The 6,491-nt window shown below is 51.8% G+C and overlaps 1 pseudogene; it reads right to left on the bottom strand.

Annotated features, from left to right (window-relative positions):
* Positions 1-2,060: 2,060 nt before the first annotated feature.
* Positions 2,061-3,404, bottom strand: LOC144159929 (presenilin-1 pseudogene; annotated as a pseudogene).
* Positions 3,405-6,491: the final 3,087 nt, after the last annotated feature.

Genomic DNA, 6,491 nt, shown 5'->3' on the forward strand with positions numbered 1-6,491 from the left:
GTTCTGAATTTTTTTCAGCGAGATGGATGCTGTTCTAGTTAAGTGGGAGCACAAAATACCCGGTCTTCACTTATTTTCGCTGCCTGTCTTTCCTCAGTCATCGCCAAAGTCTATAGGTGTCGTGGCCGACAAGGACGACCACTACAGGCAAATCGAAGGAACGTTGAGCCATAATAATGCGACCACTACCCGGAACGATACGACTCCACATTCTCGGAAGACGTAAATAGGCTCTCACCTGTTAACGTGACCCTTACGCCACGCTTTCACTTCACCGGCAATAAAATCTTGAATGTATCACAGATATTTTAGCCACACCTAGCTTTTTTATTATCTAATTCCTCTGTCCGCTTTCCGTATAGTGCGAGTTCATTTTCAAGGGGTTCCGACAGGAATTTTTGGCGTCAATATTGTCAGGGGAAGAAGAAGAAGAGGAGAGCTATTGGCCCAACCTCCACAGAAGAATAAGACGTGGGTGCGCAGGCCCTCTCACGGCCGACATTGCGTACATAGTGCAAATACATCGCTCGCATCTTCGATGGTTCATTTCCCGTGTCCTGCCGCCACGAAACAACATTATTACACACTTCGCTTCCTTTATTCAACAGAATACCCTGGCTCAAATATGAGGGCCTGCGACGCGTGGAACATACTTCGATTTGATCTCATTTATCGCGCGTAATGAACAGCACGTGGAGGGGCGCGCAGCAAATGGACATCAGCGTGAAGTCATTCCGTGGTGGCGGAAAGAAGTGACGCAGCCGTGTGCCTCTGATGCTCGTCAAAAACTTGTGACGTCACTTCACACGCGCAGCCCGGCGAGCGGCGACAGGGAGCTAGCGCATTCAGGAGCTGATGATGCAAGTAGCCAGAGCTACAGGCATAACTGCTGCACAGAAACAGTCCTGCCAGAAACAACGCTCCGCACGCGGAAAACGAGCCGATAGTATAGCCCAGAATCACAACACAAGTAGCCATCAGCATAGTTTCATACTAATATACACCATAGGAAACTCTGGCGCTGCAATCGCGGGCCGTCGTGGGCGCCGCCATCGCAGCTAGCGACGTTCCTCGCGTACTTGGCTTGGCTAGCCACATAGCTTCTTTTCCGTCTCGAAGCGAAAATCAACAAAAGAGGGTAACACTTCTTTCTCGTTCAACTTGCATGAAGCTTTTAATCCCTGACGAATAAATCTTTCTGCAGCCTCTGCTATATAATAACAAGACAACTTTGAATAATTTGTTACAGTAATACTGTTGCTTTTCTGCAGCCTGAGGAAACTTTTAGCCTGTTCATGAGCCATGCCAAGGACAAGTGGGACGTGCCTGCCCGGTACATGGGGGAACGCTCGCTGCATCGCGGCTACCCTATACAGTGGCGCCAGATTTACCTCTAGAATATATTAGTATAAAACTCTATGGCCATCAGAAGTTATATTGAAAGCGGTTATCGAATTTCGGTCGCAATGGTAGGCCTAAACGCCTTCAGGCAGCTCAGCCGCTTAGCTCCGGCGGTGGTGCGGTCGAAAAAATACCTCCACTGGCCTCCACGGTGTTTTGACCTCCTTACAAAACTATTAGGTCATACCAGGGTCCTGTCATTCGCGAACTCCCGGCTGGAAGAGCAGGGAACCGAAACGGTTGGTTTTCAGGTCGCTCAGTGTATTTAACTACCGTGCGTGCTTTAAGTGCTGTTCGCCAAGCCATTAAGCATCGATAAAAACGATAAAAAGGAACATAAAAATGTTGGATTGAGTGGCCTTTAAAGTTCACTTCTCCTTACCTGACACCGAAGTTGCGGATGTCGAAGCTCTGGCTTCGCTTTAGCGAGCATGTTTTGTGCGCTGCTTCTTTCGAGCAACCAGTGCGGCGGTATGCTCGGACATTTAAAACATAAAAAAACTCACGAAAATCTAATATTTACAACAAATATTTACGAGCCACCTGTATTAATAGCTCTACCGCACTTGCAACAGTAACGGCAACCTAAGTTGCACTCCTTCTGCTGCCTGGCAAAAAATGTTGACCATCGGTGACAATCGGTGTGAACGGTGACGGCTTCATAAGAGTGCTCGATGGAAAGACACCTCGTTCATGAAGTTCTGCACGCTCTGGTGGAGGCCCGCAAATACCAGTCCGAACGCCAAGGACACCGGCAGCGCTGGCAGCGCCGACTGCGTGATGGCGAGCGCGAAGAGGGTCACGCAGATTCCGACCAGGATACCGACGAAGCAGGCGCAGACGAGGGTCCAGTCTCCAAACGTGGCCACCTTGCCCACGAGGACGCTGTAGAAGACGAAGTCGCCCAGTCCCATCTTGATTCCCTGCCTCTCTTCATCCTCGCTGCTCGAATCGGAGTCTGGGTCATTGTCCTTAAAAGGCTGCTTCCTGGCTCTTGTAGGGCTGATGGGGAGACGATCCTCCGCAATAGCCTTCGCCGCCCGCTCCGGTGCCTCGGACTCTTCAGGGTCGGGAGCGATGCTGGTGTCGTACGACGGTTTGCGGCGCGAAACCGCGGGATCGAAAGCCTCGACGTCCGACGTCTTTCGGCGGGGAGCAGCGCGCCCTTCCGGGGAGGCATCGGAAGGTCGGCGACCCGATGGCCCGCTCGCAGATGACTTCCTGCGGTTGCCAGATGGTCTTCCCGCTGCGGAAGAGCCGCGGGGGCGGCTAGCCATTCCGGGAAATGTGCCGACGACTACGGTCGCGAAGACGAGTCCCGGCTGCAGACCCTCTTTCCTCTCCTTGGCCGTCTCCACGAGTATCCTGAGCGGTCCGTGCACGGCCAGGACGGCGACCAGGTCCCAGATCGGTATGACGGCGAGCACGACCCAGACGGTGTAGGGGGGCAGGAACGTGATGAGCATGAGTGCCATGAAGGCGGATTCGATGACCAGGTAGATCTGTTGAAGGATGAGTGGTCCTTGGGACAGAATAACGACTAGTCCCAAGGCCATGAAGTTGTACACGAAGAAGGCCACGGATATGTAATCGGCGGGCACGTTGTACGTCTTGAAGATGAGGTTCATGTAGCTGATCGGCGCGATGGCGAGGAGTAGGGCGCATGCGAAGGTGATCCAGGCGGTAATGACCTTGTAGTAGCGGTAATAGTAGAGCGCTACCATGAGGGTCGTCATGATGATTACCATCGCGATCAGAATGAGGGCGTTGCCGGTAGCATTGCTGGCCCTGGCGACCGTCGTCTGTTCCTCGGTGTCCGGTAGAGGCGTGTAAGGTAGTGTGACTCCCTTGGCATCGACGAATTGTGGGTTGATGTTCACAATAACGATGACGAAGAGCATGCAGCAGCTGACGGCCGCCAAGATCCGGGTCACGTGAACCAGCGCGTCGTCCAGGACGCCCCAGACAACGTCCGCGGGCAGCCTCGTTCGCTCCTGCGCCATGCTCGAAGCTCGGAGCTTGGTTTTCTTGAGTAAAAATGGCGCCCAGTGCCTCAGCGAGCACCGCTTGTCATTGTCGTCGTCTTTGGAAGCACTGTAAAAGCGAAGCACGCACTTTTTCGTCTTCGTCAATGTTGCACAGCGAACAGCAGCCCTCTGCTCCTCCGCTTGATGTTACTGATGGCCGCAGACATCGAATCGTCGCGTCTGCCGAGTTTTTCTTTTCGATGTATTGGCGATATTCAGGGCTGTTAATCTCTACTTGAAAGCTACATACTTGCATGTCACCAAGGTGCACGGAACACGCACCCCGGATTGGAGGCCACAGAGGGTGCTGATGATGCCAAACTCGGTTGAAGATTTTATTCTTTGAAATCATTAATTGATTAAAATACATTGCATAATTTATTATTTAATATATTAGACTGTAATTTTTTTAACCTATTTTGATCGGGAAGTTTCTGTAGCCTTGTTTAATTGTCCTCTCCTCTTGAGAGTGTAGCATACTCAATGATTGGTTTTGGGAATCAACAATTCTGCGAACGTCAGTTTATTGCTTGACTAAAGTTGTCTGGTACTGTTCACTGTACCTGGTTTATTTTTAAGATCCACTTGCTTTGTTTATTAACTACCCTGCGCCAAATTTCCTCTTGTGGATATATGTTAACCTGTATTCATGCACGCATGAAGGGACAGGATTTACTGGCCGGCATCCGCCTGGTGTGCACCTACTTGATATTGTCACGGACAGTCCTGTGAACACGAGCGTAGGAGGTTGGAAAAGGGATTCTTTTGGCACGAATATAGCAAAAGAGAAAGACAACAAACTTTTATTTTCCGCAGGACCTAAGTCCAGGTCCTAATTTGAGTATTCAATTCACCGTGTCCACGTAGTACAGCAGAATGCCCGTACGGATCCGGTGCACATGTTCATAGATGGCTTCCTGGGCAGTCTGGATGTTTACTTTCGGTGGTGGTGGTGGTGGTGAGGGGGGGGGGGCAGCCAGAGCTCCTAGGAAGTAATGGAGGCGAAGGACGGGGCAAGAGATGGCGGGACGCAGTCCCAATAAGAATGATGGATCGATGGGTAGGAAGAACAGGTGGTACAGGAAGGATGGCCAGGGCGCCGATAGTGCGTTGAAGAATGTGATGGGAGGGGAGCGAACAGGTTTGAGCCTGCCGAATGAGGCATGCGGCCTCACGAGTTAGAAGGGAACCGGGGGAGGGTACAGGGTGAGTGAGAGGCTTTGGGCGTGTAACGGCGAGAAGCGCAGTGCTGAGTACGAACCGTCGGCGGGTGGTACAGGGTTGGCCAGGACATGGGGGGACCCGGGAAAGGTACTCGTGTAAGCGCGTTTGCTAGGGTGTTTCCGCACGTGCCAGCGTGGCCAGGAACCAAAACCAGTGTGAAACGTGGCCGAGGGTTCGAAGCAAGTATAGAAGTGACGAAGTTAGTGGTGGTAGGGTGGGTCGATTGGTGAGTGAAATTACTAAGGGCTGATTGACTGATTGACAGTCAAATTACTAAGGGCTGATTGACTGACTGACAGTCGGAGAAGATATATACTGGCGTGGTGGTAGGAACAGTGAGAGTAGCGTGCTGTATTGCAATGGCCATGGCGTATTCTTCTAGGGAGGTGAAATCAGGTAGGGAAAGAAAGGAAACCGTGGCAGTGTCTAAAGAAAGAGTTGGAGAAATTAAGCCGTCCCCGTTGAGTTTGAGGGGATGTCGCTGGCGTCAGTAAAAAAAAAACGATGGAACCGTGGGAGAGCAGGAAATGAATTTGTTTGGAGAGGGCCCGAACGCGCTGTGCACAGACAAGCAGGGTGTCGATCAGGGTTCATGTTGCGGGCAAAGACTCGACCCGTAAATTAGCGAAAGTGTCCCAAGGAGGGAGTTCCGGTGGTATTGGGGTAGTTTCGAAGTGGGGTAGTTAAGCATGTTAAGAATAGCATGACCTTGGGCAGAGGACTTCAAGCGTTCGAGTTAGGCCTGGCGATGCCGGCACGCAATGCGGTCTTCAAGAAAGAGTATTGCATATCCCGAGCTCCAGAATCTGGTTGCGCTGTGGGCGCATGAGGGTACTCCCACTGCGATGCGGTAAAGTGTACGGAGGGAGGCCTCGAGGGACGAGGGCTGATATGGCGAGCGTTGCAAATACAGAATTGTATTTAGTATACGGGACATAACAAAAGCATCGATGATGAGGAGCAGGTGATGCGTGTGCAGTCCAGCTCTTCCGTTGTGGGGAGGGTGTAACAGTGCTGTGGACAATGGGAACGGGCAGTGCCAGGACGCCACGTATCCCGAAGAGATGGGAGCGTGGATACGCTCCGAAGACCCGAAGACGCAAAGAAGGGCCGTCCAGCGGCTTGAGGAAGCTTTGGCGAAGCAGCGGAGAAAGGGAGCCGACGACCCGTCTAACGGGCGCGGAGGCACCCGAGTACCTGTCGCCTAGTTGGAGCACAACATCCTCGAGGTCTAGGCTCTGGGACTATCGGACTCTAATAGCCGTAGTCTTAAGATAGGGAACATCCGCGCCCTGCGAGGCCGGGGACTTCCCACACGCCGGATGTGTAAATAAATGTTATTTCTCTCTCTCTCTCTCCGTTGGCAACCCGGTGGAGGAGAAGGGAAAGCTGAGTGATCTTATTGTGGAGTGTCCGCGGAGCCGGTACAGAGCTTCCCGCATAGTGTAAGGTGAGGCCACTAAAGGAGACAGGCAGGGACGACTGTCAAGCTCGCCTATCACAGTTCGTCAACGTTCTCCTCTTCAATCTCCGCGGTTACGGCTTTATGATGATCGGTACATGTAGTTTGACATGATGATGACCGATGATAACACTGCTTTGCTGGCGTTCAGGGTGACAACAGAAAATATATACAGTAATGGAGGCAATAAAAGTTTCACTTACGCATACCTCATTCTACCAACCTGAATGCAAGACTAGAAATGCCCTCTACCTCGCGAGTGCCCTGACATCAGCGTTTACGCTCATCGATATTTATTCTCTCTCTCTCTCTCTCTCTCTCTCTTACTCTGGAAAGCAGCAATGCAGGTCCTTTCAGATGGCGCTATAAAGCAGAAT

This window comes from Haemaphysalis longicornis, unplaced genomic scaffold, assembly GCF_048455015.1.
Source record: "Haemaphysalis longicornis isolate Haplotype H1 unplaced genomic scaffold, Haemaphysalis longicornis Haplotype H1 scaffold_10, whole genome shotgun sequence".
Taxonomy (NCBI): domain Eukaryota; kingdom Metazoa; phylum Arthropoda; class Arachnida; order Ixodida; family Ixodidae; genus Haemaphysalis; species Haemaphysalis longicornis.